General features: G+C 38.9%; 1 pseudogene; it reads left to right on the top strand.

Moving 5' to 3' along the window:
- Positions 1–24,332, top strand: part of LOC131755467 (RNA/RNP complex-1-interacting phosphatase-like) — a 289,322-nt pseudogene that overhangs the window by 48,147 nt on the left and 216,843 nt on the right.

Below are 24,332 nucleotides of genomic sequence, written 5' to 3'. Positions count from 1 at the left end.
CTGGAGGGAGAGAGAAAAGGGGATCACTGAGTCCCGCTGCCGCCACTACTGGCAAGAGTGTTTCTAGAGGGAGCAAATACGAGGGCAGCAGCCATACCACTGCTTTGACAGGCTTAAGCAGCGGCAACAGTTACAGGCACCGAACCTTAGGAACTCTGGTTAGCCATCTACCTCTCACGGTCTTGAAATCTTAATTCTTAACCCTGCCTTCTTCCACCATATTTTCTCCTATTCAGGGAATAAAAATTACCTATACACTTGCCTTAGAAGAAATCAAAAGTCAGTAGTAGTCCAAACACTTTTTAAAATTGTGTTTTCTGTCCAGTTGGAAATGAAATAGATGATTGAATTTTCTTCATCATTCATATAGTCAATGTGGAAAACATTAGGGCCGTGAATTTCAATACAGTAAGATCAAAAATTTTAAATTGGCCTTCCCAAACCAGTAATAAGTAACCGATATTGTATATAATGCTAAAATCTTAGAGACTGAGCTTGATATTTATAAACTTGTGAAAACATTAGCTAATTTCTCCTCATATTTCTCATGCCTCAAACCTGAGTATTACTTTTTTAAAAATAAATTTATTTACTTTCTTGTGTGTGATACGCAGGCCTCTCACCACTGTGGCCTCTCCCGTTGCGGAGCACAGGCTGCGGACGCACAGGCTCATCGGCCATGGCTCATGGGCCCAGCCACTCCGCGGCATGTGGGATCTTCCCGTACCGGGGCATGAACCCGTGTCCCCTGCGTCGACAGGCGGACTCTCAACCACTGAGCCACCAGGGAAGCCCCTATTTATTTACTTTTATTTTGTCTGCGTTGGGTCTTCAGTGCTGCGTGCGGCTTTTCTCTAGTTGCGGTGAGCGGGGGCTACTCTTTGTTGCGGTGCATGGGCTTCTCATTACAGTAGCTTCTATTATTGTTCCACAACTCTATGGGTTGCTTTTTAGGTCCTATGAAGAACCCTAGAAATTAGTTCATGTAATTATAGGTTTTTGCAAAATTGTCAGAAGTGAGATATTTTAACTTCCATCAGGTAAGACCAGCGTCTCTTTCTTTGCCAATCTTTCTTCTATCATATTCAGCTACGTTGGATCATATTGGAATGGCCACAGGCTTTTTTGAAATCTAGCTAAAGAGATGTTTTAAGTGAGGCTATTATGTGATTTTCAGACACCACCATATGTCATTGACTATATACTATCCCATTACAGGAATAACTTCCAGTACTCTTACTGACTACTCGACTGACTTAACTAGCGCAAGACACAGAAGCATAAGGACAAAAACCACCTTACAGTACAGCCATGTCTTGCACTTCACAGCTCTGAAAGCATGTGCATTTGAAGAAAAAAAAAAGAACTGAAAAGTATAAAACCAGAAGCTTTTCTGTGGAAAATTATTTCAATCATTAGGCATGTGAAAGAGAAGTCAAAGATTCAGTTCTCATCAATGCTCCGTCAAAACGGAAATTTTCTTCTGTCAAGAATATACTCCAGGGGCTTCCCTGGTGGCACAGTGGTTAAGAAGTCGCCTGCCAATGCAGGGGACACGGGTTCGAGCCCTGGTCCGGGAAGATCCCACATGCCGCGGAGCAACTAAGCCCGTGCGCCACAACTACAGAGCCTGCGCTCTAGAGCCCGTGAGCCACAACTACTGAGCCTGTGAGCCACAATTACTGAAGCCTGAATGCCTAGAGCGCGTGCTCTTCAACAAGAGAAGCCACCTCAGTGAGAAGCCTGTGCACCACAACAAAGACTAGCCCCCACTCACTGCAACTAGAGAAAGCCCGCACACAGCAACCAAGATCCAACACAGCCATAAATAATTAAATAAATAAAAGAATAGACTCCATCAGTAATGTGTGTAATGGAATGGTGTGAATGAGTATTTTATCAGAATTCCTGTAATGCACAAACCTATAGCAGTACTGAAATCAGTAATGCATTTATAATAGTAAATATTTATGAGGAAGTAGTCCATAGAGATTTTCTCAAAGTTAACAATGAAAATTAATGTGACATTATCAATAATAAATTGTGAAGCTGAAATAAACTTTTCTAAACTATTAATAACTAAGAGAAAATTCTAATCAACCATGTTAAAAGTAATCTATGTCTATAAACTACAAAGTTTATTTCTTAAAATTTTATTTCTAAAATACATAAATTGTCATATGAGGAGGCAGTAAAAGAATTTATAGCTAAAAGAGTGGGGAAAAGTTTTATACAGACACATCTGGCAGTAGTTAACTTTTTTTTGTTTTGTGCGGTACGCGGGCCTCTCACTGTTGTGGCCTCTCCCGTTGCAGAGCACAGGCTCCAGATGCGCAGGCTCAGCGGCCACGGCTCACGGGCCCAGCCGCTCCGCAGCCTGTGGGATCTTCCCAGACTGGGAACCCGTGTCCCCTGCATCGGCAGGCGGACTCTTAACCACTGCGCCACCAGGGAAGCCCAGTAGTTAATTTTTAAATGTCATTTTTCTAGATTTTGTGACACCTATAGTATTGATATTTGAATGCATTAAAAAAATTGTACTTTGAAGATTTGTTACTTCCAGGTAAAATAAAATATTTTGAAGCAAAACAACGTTTCCACTGAGAAAAACAAAAAATGCCAAATAAAATAGACAGCCTTCAATCAAAAAGTTCTAGACATACCAAGAGATAGAATCATATGACAAAAATTTTAAGAAAAGAACAGATAATACAAAAATATTTATATAAGATACTGTGTATCTTTATCAGGAAAAGTCTTTATCAAGAAAAAACTTTAAAACCATCAGAAATAATATTATATTTTATTTACTTGTGTATTTTATTTATATATAGACATTTATATATTTATATAAAGAACTTAAAGATAAAGCCCTAGTTAAGGCAGTGACAATAGCAGTAGCAGTGGGAGTGAAAAGAAATGCTTATATTCAAGCATATTTTGTCAGTAAAAGTCCAAGATCAAATGTCTGACTGCACACATGGGATGGATAGACAGAGTGGGAAAAATCAAAGTTAACTACAGAGGTTCTAGCGAACATGGGGTTGCCATCACCCAACCCAAGGGGTTGCGATCATCCTCAAGGTCGAGGAGACTCAAAGGGAAGGTCATGCATGGTCAGAGGAAAAGTTAATTGGTGGGAAAATAAGACTCCCGGTCTCTCTATCTCTTTCTACCAGTTTTTTAAACATCTTTATTGGAGTATAATTGCTTTACAATGGTGTGATAGTTTCTGCTTTATAACAAAGTAAATCAGTTATACGTATACATATGTCCCCTTATCTCTTCCCTCTTGCATCTCCCCCCCTCCCACCCTCCCCATCCCACCCCTCTAGGTGGTCACAAAGCACCCAGCTGATCTCCCCATGCTATGCGGCTGCTTCCCACTAGCTATCTATTCCTTACACCAGTTTTGTTTTTCTGCTCATATACATAGCAGCATTTCATTCAAGAGGAAAGTCATTGATCTGACTGGTCAAATTAAAAAACACAGTTCAAGGCACATTTACAGTGGTTAGTAATTTAGAATTACTAACCACAATTTAGAAAGTCATGTTCCCAGTTTCCCTCTTCCTACACCGTGGAACACATTGACCATTTCTCCAAAGTTTCCACTCCATAGAGCGGACCAGAGATGACATTAGCCCAGAACTGAGAGCTTGGCACGAGATGGTGTCAGCCCCACCTAGAGCTCTGGCATAATTTATAACCCAACCCAGCTCTACACACAGCTCTGCATGGAATCTTGGGACTAAACTCAGCCATAATAATGTGATTCTGTTTTGCATTTGGTTTTCTTCCTTGCTTCACTTTCCCTGGCCACTCTGACAAACAAACTGTCAGGCATTCCTGGGCCACTCACTAACTTTATTCCATTTAATGTCATCCAGATTCCCAAGAAAATTACTAACATTAAGGAGGGAAATTGGGAACATGGTGAGTTTCAGATGCCTGAAATATACAGGTAATTGAATCCAGTTAAGTAGCAAATTATTTGGATCTCTAATATGCCAGTAGAACAGCAGACTAAGCTCAATTCAATGTACTCTTACTGGAGACCCATGTAAACTCTGGGTGAATTTTGAAAAAGTGAAAAGCACATAGCTGAGATTAAAAGAAAGAAAGGAACACCTGCATGTTTCAGAAAGTAACAGAGAACTTAAATCTAGAGAAATAAGAGCGGACTGATGTCTATGGGTTCTGTTCCTTAGTATAGGCCTTATGTAAATAGGGGCTGGAGCTAGAAATCTCACATTACCTTGAGGCCAGGAATTTAGACTCAGGAAGGAACAATATTGAGAAGTTGGTACAGATATCCTACAGAAAGTTCATGAGGAACTGCTTAGTCCATTAAGAGGGCCAAGGGAGGTGGTGAGGAAGACTGATATCTCTTTAAACCCTTCAGGTACAGAAAACATCAACACCTCTGAAAAGTAGGCCTGTCCTTCCCAGAGTTGTGATGGCCAGCTTGTCACTAACCTGTAGGGCCCTGTATGGATCAGAAACTGCAAGGAGAGTAATTCAAAGAAAAACAGATGCAGGATGGCTGTGGCAATAAATCCAAGGACCCTATCAGAAAGAAAATTAAAACCACTCTGAAGGGAAATTTTAACAAACCAGAGCAGATAGTATCCTAACCAGAATAGAATAATAATTCTGAGGAAGTTACTTGAGTTATTTAAGTAATAGTCAATGCATTTCCATGGCCAGGCCCTTTTGAAGAATTCTAAAACATATACAAACAATTCATTTACATCTTATATATCCCACCATCCAGAGCAAAATTCACTTCTGAACTGTACTGGTGGAAACCGGGCAGCACTATGGAGAAAATAAAAAGGTGTTTACCATCAAAAAACGTGAAGGGAAGAAAGATAATGTCTAATTTTTAATTATCCTGTGGTTTATTTAAATCTTTTGGAAACCCAAAATAGAGAAAACCTAGGAGGAAACGAAGATTTACATATTTAGAGGTTTATCAACTCATCTATCAAAGCTTTATTAATCTCTTCTTTGAATAACATTCCCGAGAGGTATAAATGTGTCCAGTGATAGGGTTGAATAAGCCTGAGAGAATTTCAATTGTTTCCTATTCTTGGTCAGCTATTAAGACCTTTCAGGAGCATCTTGATTTTCATGGCATCATCCAACAAAAAGCAGGATAGTTTACAGAAAGTCCTGGTCCACTTTTTGGCGTGCTTCTGTGTTTATGTTTTTGTTTTTTTCACATTGGGCGGTTCCATTAGGCTACCTATTGCAGACTCCCCCATTCACGTATGCATTCATTCAAACAATATTTACTGAGTTGAGATATTTAATTAACACTCAATAAATGATGCTTAGATGAATGAATGCGCTTTTTATCAAAGTAAGTGTTAAGTACTGAGAAAAATTACAGAATGTATGATCCCAGACCCACAAAAGCTTATAACTGTGTTGAGGATATAACATATGCTGAGGAAATAAGTAATATATCATATTGGACAGTTTCTAAGTTCAAAAATGAGTTCTTATAAATAATCAGAGCCTAAGGAGGACAAAGAAGGGACAGTTCATTATGGGTTGAATCTATCAATAAATGTACCTTTCAGATGAGATTTGAGATTGACCTTAAAGAAAGAAGAGGACTCAGATATAGGAACAGAGCACAAAAAAGGCATGGTGATAGCATGTGCATAGATAGTGTGGCCAACATTTATGTTCTTCATTAAAGATAGTCAGAGATAACCCAAACGTAACTGTTTCCATGGGTCCATTCTCAGTATCCAAACAAAACGGCAAATCCTATCTTAGCAAAACTACTGAAAAACACAGTCTTTAACAAAGAGATTGTGAAGGAAAGGGGGAGAGAAAGGCTTGCATCCCACACCACACAACAAAACTTATTTAATTATTTGTTTAATTTTCTCCCTCTAAAAATTTCCTCTCCCTCTCTCTGTACGTCTCTCTTCTCCCACGTCTGGCCACACTCTACCAGCCATCTTTCCAGATCTTTCCAGAACTCTCTATCCTAGTTTCATTATGCCACATTTTAAACATCTCACAGGTCTCCAGGATGAATCCCCATCACTTATTCCACAAAGACAAACAAAGGACACTTCTCAGGATCACGTTTCTTTGAAGGAAGAGGTCATGAGGAGTGATTATAAATAATATAAGGTGGAGAGCAGTGAAGTAAAATACCATTTTTCTTCTTAGAATGTGAATACAGGGAACTTTGGGAAACTAGAAAATCTAGCAAGGATTCATTGATAATTATTTATTTTCAATGAATGAAATAAAATGTAATAATACAGCTAAACTCTGACAGGTGAACTTTTTCAAAAGGTGCTTTCACACCTTCACTATTGGGATGTGTTTGATAAACACATCTTTCCTTCTTTACTTTCTTCTTTCTTTGCAGATACTGGCACCAAACTTTCAAACAATACGAACCTTCCCATAAGTCCCTTGCCAGGCAAGATTAAGGTAAAACAATCCAAACAGATTTTTGAAGAAGATAACTGGTTGAAAGCACAGGAAAAGTGTTGGGTTTCTCTTTTCATCAGTCACATGAAGAGTAATGTGGGAACTGGTTTAAAAAGTCTCTCTCCATGAGGGGCTAAGGTTAAGATTAGAACTTCTGAGGGCAGAAGAGCAAAACAACCACAACAATCCACATATTTTCAAGAGCTGCCCTTTGGATGTGAGGGATTCATTTTTCCCACTATTTTTTCAGCAACCCAACTGGTGTCTTTATTAAATGATATAAGAGAATACAGTGTGGCCAAGAAGACTTAGATTTCCTTAGCCCCAAGTCAGATATTCTCAATTGACTGTCCACTCAAATTAAAAAGAGAGGGCTTCCCTGGTGGTGCACTGGTTGAGAGTCTGCCTGCCGACGCAGAGGACATGGGTTTGTGTCCTGGTCCAGGAAGATCCCACATGCCGTGGAGCGGCTGGACCCGTGAGCTGTGGCCACTGAGCCTGTGCGTCTGGAGCCTGTGCTCTGCCACAGGAGAGGCCACAACATCGAGAGGCCCATGTAACGCAAAAAACCCAAAAAAAACCACCAAAATCAAAACAGATAAAAAACAAATTAAAAAGAGAGATTTACAAGAGGAAACTGGATACAACTGAGTGTACTTTTATTTCAACCTTTACCTGAATTTTTTGTTTAGTTTTCAATTCTTCGCTGAAGTGCCTACATTAATATGTTTTTAAGAACATTGCCTTAAGTTGAAGTATTCATTCAGTATATTCATTTACTATAATTTAGAAAAGCCAAATGATTTAGGCAAATTCATTTCTATATTGCCACAGCAGTGTATTGTGAACTAAATGACACCTGGCAGTTCTTTACTTAGATACTAACTCAATTAGAAGGTAGAACAAGGATACCTACCCATTCAGGGAAGGAAAGGTCACTTAGCCTGTGTAGCTGTCTTAGGTCTCTTATCATCACAGTAACAAATGGAAGACTGAAAACCATATGATCATCTCAATAGATGCAGAAAATGCTTTTGAAAAAAAATTCCATATCCATTCATGGTAAAAACTCTCCAGAAAGTGGGCATAGAGGGAACATACCGCAACATAATAAAGGCCATATATGATAAGCCCATAGCTAACATACTCAATGGTGAAAAGCTGAAAGCATTTCCCCTAAGATCAGGAACAAGTCAAGGATGCCCACTCTCACCACTTTTTTTTTTTTTTTTCACCACCACTTTTATTGAACGTAGCTTTGGAAGTCCTAGCCACAGGAATCAGACAAAAATAAATAAATAAGTTAAAGGACTCCAAAATGAAAAGGAAAAAGTAAAACTGTCACTGTTTGCAGATGGCATGATACATAAAAATCCTAAAGACACCATCAAAAAACTATTAGAGCTCAAAAACGAACTTGGTAAATTTGCAGGATACAAAATTAATATATAGAAATCTACTGTATTTCTATACACTAACGGTGAACTATCAGAAAGAGAAATTAAGGAAACAATCCCATTTACAATTGCATGCAGAAGAATAAAATACATAAGAATAAACCTGGCTAAGGAGGTAAAAGACCTGTACCCAGGAAACTATACGACACTGATAAAAGAAATTAAAGATGACACTAACAGCTGGAAAGATATACCATGGTCACAGATTGGAAGAATTAATATTGTTAAAATAACCATCATACCCAAGGAAATCTATGGATTCAATGCAGTCTGTATCAAAATATCAAGGGCATTTTCCACAGACCTAGAACAAATAATTTTAAACTTTGTATGGAAACACAAAAGATCCTGAATAGCTAAAACAGTCTTGAGAAAGAAGAACACAACTGGAGGAATCATGCTCCCTGGCTTCAGACTGTGCTACAAACCTACAGTAATCAAAACAGTATGGTACTGGCACAAAAACATTGATCACTGGAACAGAATAGAGAGCCCAGGAAGAAACCCATGCACTTATGGTCAATGAATCTATGACAAAGGAGGCAAGAATATGCAATGCAGAAAAGTCTGGGCTTCCTTAGGGATGGTTTCATCAATTAATTTGTTTTCTTCAATGGACCATACTTTCCATGTCTTTGTATACCTTGTGATTTTTTTGGTTGAAAATTTGCCTTTCAAATATTATAATGTGGTGTCTATGGAAATCAGATTCTCCCACTTTCCCAGGGTTTTCTGGGCTTTTGATTGTTGAAGTCTGTAGTAGTCTGTTTGTTTAGAGACCTTTCCAAACTATTTTTGCAATGATTGAATTCCTTATCGTATGTAGGCACTGAAGTCTCTGTTCCTTTCGTTCATGCTTAGCTAATGTTTTGACAGAGATTTCCTTGAATTCCTGCACCTAAAACAAACAAAAACAAATATACACAAGCACATCCACATGCACACTCAAAGGCACACACCTCTTCCCATTGTGCAGATTGCTGGATCACTTCTTCAACATTTAGCTGACCTGCATTGAGTTCAGGGCTCAGCCCATGGTAAAAGCTTAGAGACTCCTCTGGTGTTTTCAGAACATGCCTCTTATCTTGAGTATGCATGTGGCTTTCTTAATCTCTCTGGACACATGTGTACTTTTTGTATGTTCTAATTTCCCAAAGAATCTCCCCCAACTTTTGCTCCTGGATCTTATGTGGTCTATTGTATTTCAATGCACGGTCTTCTGCCCCAGCCATCTGTGCTTTGTTAGTTCACCTTGCACTTTTTTTGAGCAATGACCGCTGCTTTTCCAGACTGTGTTCCAAGTTAGGTAAGACAGAGATAAGCATCTTGTGTCAGTCCTTCAGGTAGCTCCCAGACAGGTGAGAACAGATACACATAATAATCTGAGAGTACAGTCTCTTCTGCTCCCTCCGGAAGCAGGATTGAGGGTCCCATACTAGGAATGGTCTGCTGCTATTTTAAGACTGTCATTGCATTAAGACTCCACCACTTTAAGACCATCACTACACTAACAGTGGATGGGGCAAGGGAAAATAAAAATGCCACAAAGCTTTCCTGCCATTTTCAAATTGCCTCTTCCCTGGTTCAGTATGTGTTTGGTTACTTGAAATCTTTGGCTGATTTCAGGACAAAGAGAAACTCAAAGAACCCCACAACAAGAAACAGTATCATCACACTCTCAGAAGCCAAAAGACAGAGAAAGAATCTTTTCTCCCAGAGGAGAAAGAAAAAGGAAATTTGTTGCAAAACAGGGATCCTCAAAAAGATTAATAGCTAATTTCCTATCTGAAACCACAGAAGCAAAAGGCCAGACATATTAAAGTGCTGAAAGAAAAAAGCTGTCCACCAAGAATTGTATATTTGGTCAAACTGGTTTCAAAACTTAGGGAGAAATTAACATATTCCCGGATGAACAGAAGCTGAGGACGGTTGTTTTACAACTTCCTACCACTGCCCTAGGAGAAATGCTCAATTGAACCTTCAGGTTGAAATGAAAGGACATTAGACAGCAACTCGAAGCTGTATAAAGAAATAGAAATCTCCAGTAAAGATAAATACATGGGCAAACACTAAAGCCAGTATTGTGTTACTGGCTTGTAACTCTACTTTTTATTTCTTACATGACTGAGAAAACAAATACATAAAATAATCATAAACCCATGTTATTGGGCTCACAAAGTATAAAGGTGTATTTTTTGACAACAATAACGTAAAGAGGAGAAATGGAACTGTAGGGCAACAGAGTTTCTGTGTGCTATTGAAATTGGTTTCAATTCAAATTATATTGTTCTAACTTTAGAATGGTAAATGTAGTCTTCTTGATAACCACAAAGAAAATATCAATAGACTATATGCAAAAAGAAATGAAAAGGGAATCAAGAGTTCACTACAAGAAAATCGGCTAAGCACAGAAGAAGTCGGTCATGGAGTAAATGAGGGGAAAAAAATGCATATGACATACAGAAAACAAGCAGGAAACAGAAAGATTTAAGTTCATCCTCATCAGTAATTTTTGAAAAAGTAAGTGGATTAAGCTCTCCAATAAAAAGATAAACATTGGCAGAAAGGAGTTTAAAAACAACCATAATCCAAGTATATGCTGTCCACAAAAAACTCGCTTGATTTCTAAAGACACAAGTTGGTTGAAAGTTAAAGCATAGAATAAAATATCCCATGCCAATAGTAACAAAAAAGAAAGAAAGAAAGAGAGAGAGAGAAAGGAAAGAAGGAAGGAAGGAAGGAAGGAAGACAGATCGGGGATGGCTATGTTAATATCACACAAAAGAAACTTTAAATCAAAAACTATCACAAGAGGATAAGGAGGCCACTGTACGTTGATAACAAGTTCAATCTATCAAGAAGATATAACAACTATAAACATATATGTACCAAACAACCCCCAAATATGTGAAGCAAACATTGACAGAATTGAAGGAAGAACTAGATAGCTCTAAAATAATAGTTGGAGATCAATACCTTGCTTTCAATAATGGATAACACATCTAGACAGAAGATCAGTAGAGAGGTAGGGGGACTGAATAACACATTTAACCAACTAAACCTAACAGCCATATATAGATCACTCCACTCAACAGCAGAAGAATACACATTTTTCTCAAGTACACATGGAACATTCTCCAGGATAGACCATATGTTAGGCCACAATACAAGTACCAATACATTTTTAAGAAATGGAAATCATACAAAGTATCTTCTTTAGCCACAGTGAAATGAAGGTAGAAATCAATAACAGAACCATTGGTAGCCATTTCCCATCATGCCTGCCACACATGATATAAAGCAATAAAGGAAAAAACATAATTCACCATTTAGAGAAGTGGGAAAGAGGACATACCATTGACACAGAGTGTGTGCTGTTTCCTGTTGTCAGGGATAGAAATAAATTAGCATCGTTTATTCATTAGTGTGTTAATTCCTTGGTCAATCATTGGGCAGCTGGTGTTTCTGCCTGATGGGAAGATTTCCTATACTCAGTGTTGAGTGGAGCCAACCTTGAAAGAGACATTTAAAAGCATTATACTGTGATGGGCTTTGCAGTACCCTTCCTCCTATACCAGTATTTAGGCTGGGGTATTTCCATGGAGTGTGTACAATCGTAGGCCCCAGGTCACCAAAATTTAGTTTGATTCCTTTTGTTAATACATTCCCTCAGTACTTTGTCTTTTGTATCCTTTTGCATTTACTTCATTCTGTAGTATCACTGCGAAAGAGCTTTGTTTCCTGTTCAGATGCCAAAAAGTGGATATCAATACCTCCTGAGTTTTACACATCAGAGATCAGTTTTAGATATCAGGGACAGAGACAGCAACTATTTCCAATGACTTTGAGGCATACATTGACCATGTGATTAACATGTTGAGTGTTGAAATGTGTGTCAAGCTCATTATACTTGCTCTAAAATGTTTCAAACTGCAAAGATTTAAAAATCTTTATCTTTGAATAGTTTTCCTGTGCTGTCCCTTTGCATCAGACTGTTAATGTGCAGTCTGGCAACTTCAAATAATGTGGCTTTGTAACCAATTATTTATAGATTGTTTTATCCACAGAGAATCTTTTTTTAGATAAATTTATTTATTTTTGGCTGTGTTGGGTCTTTGGTGCTGCACACGGGCTTTCTCTAGTTGGGGCGAGCAGGGGTTACTCTTCGTGGTGGTGTGCAGGCTCCTCATTGCTGTGGCTTCTCTTGTTGTGGAGCATGGGCTCTCGGCACTGGGGCTTCAGTACTTGTGGCACGCGGGCTTCAGTAGTTGTGGCTCATGGGCCCTAGAGCACAGGCTCAGTAGTTGTGGCACACACGCTTAGTTGCTCCATGGCATGTGGGATCTTCCCGGACCAGGGCTTGAACCCATGTCCCCTGCACTGGCAGGCGGATTCCCAACCACTGTGCCACCAGGGAAGTCCCTACACAGAGAATCTTAAAGTCAAAACATACAACTCGATTAACTACACTTCCTCCTGTTCACATTTCGCTCATCTTTTCTTCATCTTCTGTCTATGTTTCCTTGGCCCTGTTTATATTATGCACTTTTCCCATTATATTTGATTGTGTGTATTCTGGTGAGTTACCACAATGCTGTATGAGACACGGTAGGATAGAAATGCATTGAAGTCATCCATATATATGTAGTTTGCTTGAGTGCAGTGTTTTTTGTTTTCTGTACTGAATTCATTAGCATGGGTCAGTATGAAATTTAGCGTAGGTCAATATGTAATTTGTAAACTAATAGAGTCTTAAAAGTGAGGAATTAAGTCTTTTAAATTTAATTATTTATTGTAAAGAGCACAATAGCATACATAAACAGATGCCTAATGAAAACTTGTATTCTAATTTGGAACTCTCATGAACACCTATTTTTTTGTTCATCTAATGGTATGATAGTAGGCCATTTGATTATTTTTATTGTTATGGCTTTAACTTTAGAACAAGGAAATATTCATAAATTTTAAAAAGTATTTTTCTTTATTTGATGGGGGTGGGATACTGGAGAAATGAAAGGTCAAACACCTAGTGAGGAATCCATAGTTGTCTATACATTGTGTACTTTTATTTCAATAACTGATTTAAAATTCCTAAAAGGATGCTATAATAAGTTATTATGCCATTTTACAGACTGAATTAAGTGAATTTCAGGGAGGTATGAAACTTGCCTAAAGCTATCCAGCAGCCAAGTGGCAGAAGTGAGAATTAAATCCAAGTACACCTATCGCCAAAGTTTCTGCTCATCTCTTTACACCACCCACTTTTTTTTTTAAACATCTTTATTGCAGTATAATTGTTTTACAATAGTGTGTTAGTTTTTCCTTTACAACAAAGTGAATCAGTTATACATATACGTATGTTCCCATATCTCTTCCCTCTTGCATCACCCTCTCTCCCACCCTCCCTATCCCACCCCTCTAGGTGGTCACAAAGCACAGAGGTGATCTCCCTGTGCTATGCGGCAGCTTCCCACTAGCTATCTAATTTACATTTGATAGTGTATATATGTCCCTGCCACTCTCTCAGTTGGTCACAGCCCACCCTTCCCCCTCCCCATATCCTCAAGTCTATGCTCTAGTAAGTCTTACACCACCCACTTTTAATAGCCAATGCTTTCCTGCTTACAAATATGACTGAGGTTTCCAGACAGTCAGCATTGCTTTTTAATCAGACAGAAAAATTACTGTTGATTCTCTAAAGGCATATTCCTTTTCCATTAAGTGACTTTAGTTGTTGAAATAATACTTTCAGGCAGTAGTAATCATACAGTTGGAGTCTAAGAACAGACCTCAGGGATATGTCTAGCAGTCAGTAAAGACCAACTGGGCTCACTGATGATATTTACGGTCATTTCCTCTAGACTAACATAATCTCATTAATAAGACCCCAATAATTCACAGTACTGCCCTTGCCTGATTGTTTGTTCTTCTCCATCTATCACTCTCTCTTTCCCCATATTATGATTATTTTTGACAATTTTTGGTGAATTAAATTCAGGGATTAGTATTCAGGAGTACTAGTCACAAAAGCAGAGAATCCTAGCTCACACCAAAGGAAGAAAATAGAGAAAAAGTATAAATTATATAAATATACACACATCCACACATGTACCAACTATAGGTTGCACTCTCCAAAATCTATTCAGTATCTGCACATTTATTGTATATTAGCAGTAAGACTAGAGATGAGCGTAACGTTCTGTTTACAACATACAGAAAACAGACCCAAATATGGAAATTACTAGCAATGAGAATGGGGAAGAAAGACTATAACAAGGAATGTAGATGATATTTTTGTTTCCTAGCTATGATGCCAAATATTGAACTTTCAACTTGAGACAAGGAGGCCATAGAAAGTTGTATTTGTTTCCTAGAGCTGCCATGACAAAGTACCAGAGACTGAGGAGGTTAAACAACAGAAATTTACTTACTCACAGGTCTAGAGGCTAGTAGACACCTGAGATAAGGTGTCAACAGGATTGATTTCTTCTGAGCTCTCTCTTCTTGGTTTGTAGTTGCCATGTTTTCCTTTTGTCTTCACATGCTCTTCTCTCTGTGCATGGCTGTGTCCTAATATTGTCTTTTTATAAGGACACCAGTCATATTGGATTAGCGCCCACCCATTTGGCCTCATTTTCTTTCAATTCCCTATTGAAGGGCCTTATCTCCAAATACAGTCCTATTACGAGGTATTGGGGGTTAAGACTTCCACATATTTACTTGAGCAGGACACAATTCAGCTGATAATAGAAGAGTAATTTAAGCAAGTAAGTAACTATTGTTTACGGTGAGTTGCTTAAGGAAATGAATTTACTCAAGAGAAACAAGAAGACATTACATAACACTGTACGTTATACAAAGATATTAAATTAATCTTCATAACATCCTTTGAGATGGGCATTAAATTAGACTAAGCAAGATTAAGCAACTTATCCAGAACTGTATAGTTGGTACTTTCCAGAATTTAAACCAGGTATTTTCCCAGTTCCATTCTATGTTATATATTCATTTTATTATTTGAAATGAATTTTGAGTGTTCATTTTGCTTAGTTTCTGAAGTTATATGGGGATAGAATGGAGTTGGATATTTTCAGTGACATTCACACATGGGGAAGGAAATTGAGTCCAGAAGCTTCAGCAATGTTTCCATGGAGAATGCTAACAACAGAGCCCGAAACACCGTCATTCTTTTGGTTCAGTGATCTTTCCTAAAGCACTACAAGAATCAATTTTAAGAAGACTGATGTTTTCCAAACTTTCACCAGTGGGCTCTGTAGGGTCCTCTAACAATATCTAAGAGACTAACTAGTTTCACATTCCAAGCCACTTAAGACAAGGAGTTCTGATTGTTCTCTGTGAGGAAATCAAGTGACAACCATAGCTGGTAATTTAGGATAGTTTCTGCAGGGCCCAGGCAAAACCTAATACACAGCAATAATCATTGTTAACTGAATCTTTGACAACGATTAATCAGGTATCAAAGAGGTCTACAAATTGGGAGAAATTATGATCAAAGAAAAACAGAGACCACAGATACTTAATTAATGCTCAATTATTTACAAGTTTCACTTTGGTTAACCTAATTTTCCTTCTTCTAGACAATTTCCAATTCATCTCCACAAAGAGACCAGAATAATCACCTTCCAATACAATATTTACTGTGATCCTTTAATTAAAAGCACACAGTGACTTCTACATTCACTCCACCAAGTTTTGCTAGGAGAGAAAAGGAGCCATTATATTTTGTCTTGAATTAGATACGGCTCCACAGTTGACTTAGCTCATCCTACTGGAAGCACTTTGACGGCAGATTCTACAGTCTTGTCTTACATCCTCTACGGAATCAAGCTAAGGGAATCACGCATAGTTACAGCTGGAAAAACACTTGTTCTGGGTTGATACTTTTAGCCTTTACCACCAAGACTGTATCACCAAGATCTATCTTTACAGTATCTGAACAGGAGACCTTCTTGCCTTCCGTTTTCATATTGACTAGGAAGGTAAAGGGAAGAACTGAGAAGTACCCAAAGTCAGCTAGCAGCCAGCACAGATGAATCATCTGTGGAGATATTGTTTCTTTCAAAAGATATAAACATAAGAGGAAGTCCTAGTGTTTGAAACAATTGTGCATAATAAAATTCCATGAAAACCTAGAAATCCAGATGCAGATCAGTAACATATTGGTTAAATAAGCTGTTATGTTCATGCAATGGACAAGTGTACAGACATTAAGAAGAACGAGATACTCTTTCCTATGAGATTCTCTTTTCACTGAACTCATCAGTGCTGCAAAAACAATGTTACATAATAGTTTTTCTTTAACATTATATCAGGCATCTTCATCTTGTCCTGCATTTATTGCCAGTGTTACTAAAGTTTATCATTTACCTCTTTCTCTTTTAGACATATAATTTCTTCTTATTTTGGAAGCATTCACCAATCCCTATTTTACTCTTTCTTTTAAATTACCAATGAATATTGAATTTTATAAAATATCTTTTGGGGGATATTTCAAGTGATTGTACAGTTCTGCTCTCCTTTGACCTCGTGATATGGTAAATTGTATTTTGTTATTTTATATTATGTAATTTATTATATATTGTATTATGTTTACTAATTACATTTATTATAATTACATTATAGTTAAGGTAGCATTTTGTTTCAGATAGACAAAACAACCAGTGGAATAGGAAGCATCTTAAAATTAGATGCAAGAGCATAACGGAATTGGGATTAAAATAAAATTCACATTTTGGATCAGTAGCAAAAATTATTCAACACAAGTGGGAAGATATGGCTATGATTACTAACTTCTAGATAGAGCAACTAGTTAAAAGTTAAAAAATAATGAAACTGTAAAAGTATCAGAAACCTGGGAGACTTGAAATAAATTATTCATGAGGAATACCTTTCTAAGATATAAAGAGGGGCTTCCCTGGTGGCGCAGTGGTTGAGAGTCCGCCTGCCGATGCAGGGGATGCGGGTTCGTGCCCCAGTCCAGGAAGATCCCACATGCCTCGGAGCGGCTGGGCCCGGAAGCCATGGCCGCTGAGCCTGCGCCTCCGGAGCCTGTGCTCCGCAACGAGAGCGGCCCGCGTACCACAAAATAAATAAATAAAAAGATACAAAGAAAAAAGGATACATTTAATTATATAACAATTAAATTTTTCCTCATGGCAAAATGCACTACAAAGGTCAGAAAACAAGCAAAAGAAATTGGGAAATATATTTACAAATGGATATGCTTTCTTGACAACTTTTTAGAGAAGCATATGTTTCTTTGTCCTTTAACCTGTTACGTGGATATTAATCTATAATACAAGTGCATGGTTCCTTTCCTTTCACCTGTCATGTGAGATTTAATCTATATGGCAAGTGCATGGTTCCTTTCCTTTCATCTGTAATGTGAGTGTCAACATGGGGCACTGTTTCCAAGCATAGACTTTGGATGTTCCTGTACTGGTCCCATCACTGACCATCCACAAAAACTTACAAATGTTGCTTTACTTTCCTGGGGGTTAGAGTCTTAGCTAAGAAATGGAAGCTAAATAGAACTTTCCCCCAGGGATGATAGAAGGTTTAAAGGAGTAAATATGTAAGTGACTTAGCTCAGTGCCTAGTACAAGAGAGGTCAATATAAGTACTTATCAATCTTTTAAAGAGACAGATGAAGGAAATAAAATGTGGTCATTTCAATCTATTCATATATATTCTTGACATTAAACTATCTTTTCATTCATTGCATGACCTAACTTGCTCATGCTTTTTCTTACTCTAGTGAACTTGGGTAGCTAATATCATAGTCTAAAATTTTTGCTTTTATATTTACAAGTAAATTTGACCTGTAAATTTCTTTTTCCTTACAGTCCTAATGTATTTTCAGTATTAGGATTATATAGGCTTCATAAGATGAATAAAGGAGCATTCTTCCTTCGCTACTCTCTAGAAGTTTTTCTTTGTTATTAGTGATGTTATCTGTTTAATAGAAGTTTGATAGAATTCACCTCCCAAATGATCAGGCTGGGTCTGGTATTTTCTGGGTGAAAGACTGTAAACTATTGACTTAATTGCTTTACTGGTGAAAGAACTCCAGCTATAAATTTCCTCTTGTGGCAGTTTTGGTAAACTTTAGGAGCTAGGAAATTGTCCACTTTACAGAAATGTTCAAATTTACTGGCATTTCATAGATTTTCTGTTTGTACTCTCTGCTATCACATTTTCCTGATTCTTTCTGCATATTATTTACTTATGCTTTGTTTTGCTTAATCAAAGTGTTTTTAAAATCTTTTCAAAGACTATTCTTTTGACTTACTAAATCACCTCAATTTTATACTCTTTTCTGTTGTATTAAGTTCTGCTCATATCTTTATTATCTATTTTTCTTTGTTCTCAGGGTTTATTGTTTTGCTATTGTGATGTCAATTGAAGCCCTTGGTTACTCATTTTAAGAAATCTTTTTAGTTATAAATAGTTGAACCTTTTTGAAAATGTCAGCTTAGTTGTAAGTATCTAAGGGTCAGCTCCTCCCCATTGTTGCTGGCCGAAGGCTTAGTTCACCCTATAGCAATGTATCTATTGACATTTTTCCCCTAGAATTTCTGTGTTTTGCTACTTCTCCCTTTTCTTTGGAGAGAAGCCCTTTGAAATACCCTTAACTTATTTTACAGCCAATAAGACTTCAAAATAATGTGTTTTTTAAGATAAATGTACTTATATAATTAGGCAGAAAATCTAATCTACCATATATTAAAAAACAGCACTCCTCTCCATGATTAATCTGCTGTATTACACGACCTTCGATCCTTGTTCCTTGTTTCAGTTCTAGTTGTATGTATATTTTCTGACTTGCACCTGATGATTCCAACATCTGATGGATGGCCTTGGGAATCTAATTCTGGTATTGATTGCTTTTGCTGATTCTCTCCCATTGTAGCTGATTTCTTCATTATTGTGTACATTTAGATCATGAGCTCACCTTGAGCTAAACTTTATCTGTGGGAACGTTATAGGCCTGTGTTGAAGGTCTACCTCTCCAGAAAGGGTTTAGTTTTGTGTTTGGAATACCACTGATTTGGCAGCATTTTAAGTTAACTTCTTAGCTTTCGCTCACAAGATCGCAAATAAATTTGCAACCCAAACACTGTGAACACAGATCTGGGGTTCAGAATTCTCAAGATTTCCTACCTGTTTCCTACCCAGAGCGGAGGCCAAGAGAATTTGGTCTTAGTCTCCCTTTGCAAGCAGATATTTTTTCTCCCAGCACACCCTTTCATTAAAGGTGAAGCTAGGGATAGATAGGCTTAGTTCTAACTTCCCATCTAGTAGGGATGGAGTCTTATCTCCTGCCTCCCATGTGGTCATGGCCATTTAAAAACAAGTCTCTGTGTCAGGTGTGTCATTAAACTATGGCCTGTATTCCAAATCCAGACAGCTGCCTATTTTTTATGGCCTATGAGCTATGAATTATTTTCACATTTTAACTGGTAACATTTTAAATGGTTACCTAAGTACTTAAATAATATCCTCAATTTTGCCTCTTGGGTCCACACAGCCTAAAATATTTGCCATTGGGCTCCATAAAAACAGGATTTTCAGCTTCTGTTGTAAGCTATCAAGATCTTCAATCCACTCTTAATATAGCTAGAACTCTCACACATGTACCACCCTTCTTTCATGGGTCCTGGAAATTTCTACTGCACACTTCAAAAATCAACCACACACTTAAAAATATGTTGTGTACATTTAACCTCGCATACCTAACCCTTTTCTTTTAGGAGAGTTTTTCAAGTAATCTTGACCACCGTATTCTTCAGAGCTTCATTAATAATGGCAAAAAAATAAAACAACTTAACATTCAACAAATGGGAATTGTTCATAACAATTATAGAAGCACATACAGTAGAAAACTATAAACTGTTATTGAAACAGTGAGACATAACTAGTTTTATTCTCAGAGAACTATGTTTATTTAGGTCCCTTTTGTTTATATAAGTATATTTCTGTGTATGTATGTATATAGTCATGTATTTATTTACACATACATTATATGTATGATATATTTATATAAACATATGAAATACATACCTATACACATACCTCTGATTTATATTTGTATACATACACAGGAATACAATTATATATATTATATATTTATATACATTGAACTGAAAACTGGTAGTATACATATATATCGTGTATAAATGTGTGTATATATGCATGTGTAGAAAAGCAGGTTGAGAGATATGTAAGCATGAGTTAGACAGGGTTCAAGATTATAAAAGTAGTTATGTGTAGGTAGTGAGGTTAAGGCCCATTTGATTGAAAATATTGCAGGGGTGCGAGAAGATGGCGGAAGAGTAAGACGTGGAGATCACTTTCCTCCTCACAGATAAATCAGAAATACATCTACACGTGGAACTTCTCCTATAGAACACCCACCGAACGCTGGCAGAAGACCTCAGACCTCCCAAAAGGCAAGAAACTCTCCACCTACCTGGGTAGGGCAAAAGAAAAAAAGAACAAACAGAGACAAAGAATAGGGACGGGACCTGCACCAGTGGGAGGGAGCCGTGAAGGAGGAAAGGTTTCCACACACTAGAAGCCCCTTTGCGGGCGGAGACTGCGGGTGGCTGAGGGGGAAGCTCCGGAGCCGCGGAGGAGAGCGCAGCACAGGGTGCGGAGGGCAAAGCGGGGAGATTCCCGCACAGAGGATCGATGCCGACCGGCACTCACCAGCCCGAGAGACTTGTCTGCTCACCCGCCGGGGCGGGCAGGGGCAGGGAGATGAGCCTCGGGCTTCAGTCGGATCCCAGGGAAAGGTCTGGAGTTGGCAGAGTGAAAACAGCCTGAAGGGGTTAGTGCGCCACGGCTGGCCGGGAGGGAGTCCGGTTGAAGTCTGGAGCTGCCGAAGAGACAAGAAATCTTTTCTTCCCTCTTTGCTTCCTGGGGCGCAAGGAGAGGGGTTTAAGCGCGCCTGTTAAAGGAGCTCCAGAAACTGGCGCGGAGCTACCAAAGAGAAAAGAGACTTTTTCTTGCCTCTTTGTTTCCTGGTGCGAGAGAGGAGAGGGGATTAAGGGCACCGCGTAAAGGAGCTCCAGAAACGGGCGCGAGCCGCGGCTGTCGGCACGGACAACAGAGACGGGTGTGGGAGCTAGGGTTGCTGATGCCGCCACCAAGAGGCCTGTGTGCGAGCACAGGTCACTCTCCACACCACCCCTCCCGGGAGCCCGTGCAGCCCGCCACTGCGAGGGTCCCGGGATCCAGGGACAGCTTCCCCGGGAGGACGCGCGGCGCGCCTCGGGCCGGTGCAGCGTCACGCCGGTCTCTGCCGCCGCGGGCTCGCCCCGCATCCGTGCCCCTCCCTCCCCCCCGGCCTGTGCCAGAGCCCCCGAATCAGCTGCTCCTTTAACCCCGTCCTGTCTAAGCGAAGGGCAGACGCCCTCGGACGACCTACGGGCAGAGGCGGGGCCACGTCCAAAGCTGAACCCCAGGAGCTGTGCGAACACAGAGGAGAGGGGGAGGTCTCTCCCAGCAGCCTCAGAAGCAGCGGATAAAACTCCACAATCAACTTGAAGTGCCCTGCATCTGTGGAAAACCTGAATAGACAGCGAAATAGCCCACGTTGAGGAGGTGGACTTTGGGAGCAAGATATACTATTATTTTCCCCTTTTTTTCTTTTTGTGAGTGTGTATGTGTGTGCTGCTGTGTGAGATTTTGTCCGTATAGCTTTGCTTTCACCATTTGTCCTAGGGTTAAACCGACCTGTTTTTTTTTTTTTAATAGAAATTTTTCTTCATAATAAGTATTTTTTATTTTAATAACTATATTTTATCCTACTTTATTTTGTCTTCTTCCTGTCTTGCTTCCTTTCTTCCCTCCTTTCTCCCTTCCTTCCTCCCTTCCTTCCTCCCTTCCTTTCTCTCTTCCTCCCTTTCTTCCTCTCTTCCTTCCTTTCTTGCTTTCTTCCTTTCTCCCTTCCTTCCTTTCTTCCTTCCTCCCTTCCTTTCTTTCTTCCCTCCTTTCTTCCTTCCTTCCTTTCTTTCTTTCCTTTCTATTTTTTCTCCCTTTTATTTTGAGCCATGTGGATTAAAGGCTCTTGGTGCTCCAGGCAGGCATCAGGGCTGTGTCTCTGAAGTGGGAGAACCAACCTCAGAACACTGGTCCACAAGAGACCTTCCAGCTCCACGCAATGTCAAATGGCGAAAATCTCCCAGAGATCTCCATCTCAACACCAAGACCAAGCTTCACTCAAGGACCAGCAACGAACAGTGCTGGACACCCTATGCCCAACAAAAAGCAAGACAAGACTACAGCCCCATCCGTTAGCAGAGAGGCTGCCTAAAATCATAATAAGGCTACCAATATCCCGAAACACACCAACAGACGTGGACCTGTCCACCAGAAAGACAAGATCCAGCCTCATTCACCAGAACAGATGCACTAGTCCCCCCCAACCAGGAAACCTACTCAACCCACTGAACCAACCTTAGCCACTGGGGACAGCCACCAAAAACAATGGGAACTACGAGCCTGCAGCCTGCAAAAAGGAGACCCCAAACACAGTAAGATAAGCAAAATGAGAAGACAGAAAAACACACAGCAGATGAAGGAGCAAGGTAAAAACCCAGCAGACCTAACGAATGAAGAGGAAATATGCAGTCTACCTGAAAAAGAATTCAGAATAATGATAGTAAAGACGATCCAAAATCTTGGAAATAGAATAGACAAATTTCAAGAAACATTTAACAAGGACCTAGAAGAAATAAAGAGGAAGCAAGCAATGATGAGCAACCCAATAAATGAAATTAAAAATACTCTAGATGGGATCAATAGCAGAATAACTGAGGCAGAAGAATGGATAAGTGACCTGGAAGATAAAATAGTGGAAATAACTACTGCATGGCAGAATAAAGAAAAAAGAATGAAAAGAACTGAGGAGAGTCTCAGAGACCTCTTGGACAACATTAAATGCACCAACATTCGAATTATAGGGGTCCCAGAAGAAGAAGAGAGAAAGAAAGGGACTGAGAAAATATTTGAAGAGATTATAGTTGAAAACTTCCCTAGTATAGGAAAGGATATAGTCAATCAAGTCCAGGAAGCACAGAGAGTCCCATACAGGATAAACCCAAGGATAAACACGCCAAGACACATAATAATCAAACTGTCAAAATTTAAATACAAAGAAAACATATAAAAAGCAGCAAGGGAAAAACAACAAATAACACACAAGGGAATCCCCATAAGGTTAACGTCTGATCTTTCAGCAGAAACTCTACAAGCCAGAAGGGAGTGGCAGGACATATTTAAAGTGATGAAGGAAAAAAAAAAACTGCAACCAAGATTACTCTACCCAGCAAGAATCTCATTCAGATTTGATGGAGAAATTAAAACCTTAACAAACAAGCAAAAGCTGAGAGAGTTCAGCACCACCAAACCGCTTTACAGCAAATGCTAAAGGAACTTCTCTAGGCAACAAACACAAGAGAAGGAAAAGACCCAAAAAAATAAAGAAAATGGGAATAGGAACATACATATCGATAATTACCTTAAGTGTAAATGGATTAAATGCTCCCACCAAAAGATACAGAGTGGCTGCATGGATACAAGAACAAGACTCATATATATGCTGTCTACAAGAGACCCACTTCAAACCTAGGGACACATACAGACTGAAAGTGAGGGGATGGAAAAAGATATTCCATGCAAATGGAAATCAAAAGAAAGCTGGAGTAGCAATTCTCATATCAGACAAAATAGACTTTAAAATAAAAACCATTACAAGAGACAAAGAAGGACACTACATAATGATCAAGGGATTGATCCATGAAGAAGATATAACAATTGTAACTATTTATGCACCCAACATAGGAGCACCTCAATAGATAAGGCAAATACTAACAGCCATAAAAGGGGAAATCGACAGTAACACAATCATAGTAGGGGACTTTAACACCCCACTGTCACCAATGGACAGATCATCCAAAATGAAAATAAATAAGGAAACACAAGCTTTAAATGATACATTACACAAGATGGACTTAATTGATATTTATAGGACATAGCATCCCAAAACAACAGAATACACATTTCTCTCAAGTGCTCATGGAACATTCTCCAGGATAGATCATGTATTGGGTCACAAAGCTAGCCTTGGTAAATTTAAGAAAACTGAAATCGTATCAAGTATATTTTCCGACCACAATGCTATGAGACTAGATATCAATTAAGGGAAAAGATCTGTAAAAAATACAAACACATGGAGGCTAAACAGTACACTACTTAATAACGAAGTGATCACTGAAGAAATCAAAGAGGAAATCAAAAATACTTAGAAACAAATGACAATGGAGACACGACAACCCAAAACCTATGGGATACAGCAAAAGCAGTTCTAAGGGAAGTTTA

Source organism: Kogia breviceps, chromosome 4 (assembly GCF_026419965.1).
Source record: "Kogia breviceps isolate mKogBre1 chromosome 4, mKogBre1 haplotype 1, whole genome shotgun sequence".
NCBI classification, from domain to species: Eukaryota; Metazoa; Chordata; class Mammalia; order Artiodactyla; family Physeteridae; genus Kogia; species Kogia breviceps.
This window is presented reverse-complemented; position numbering and strand designations above follow the sequence as displayed.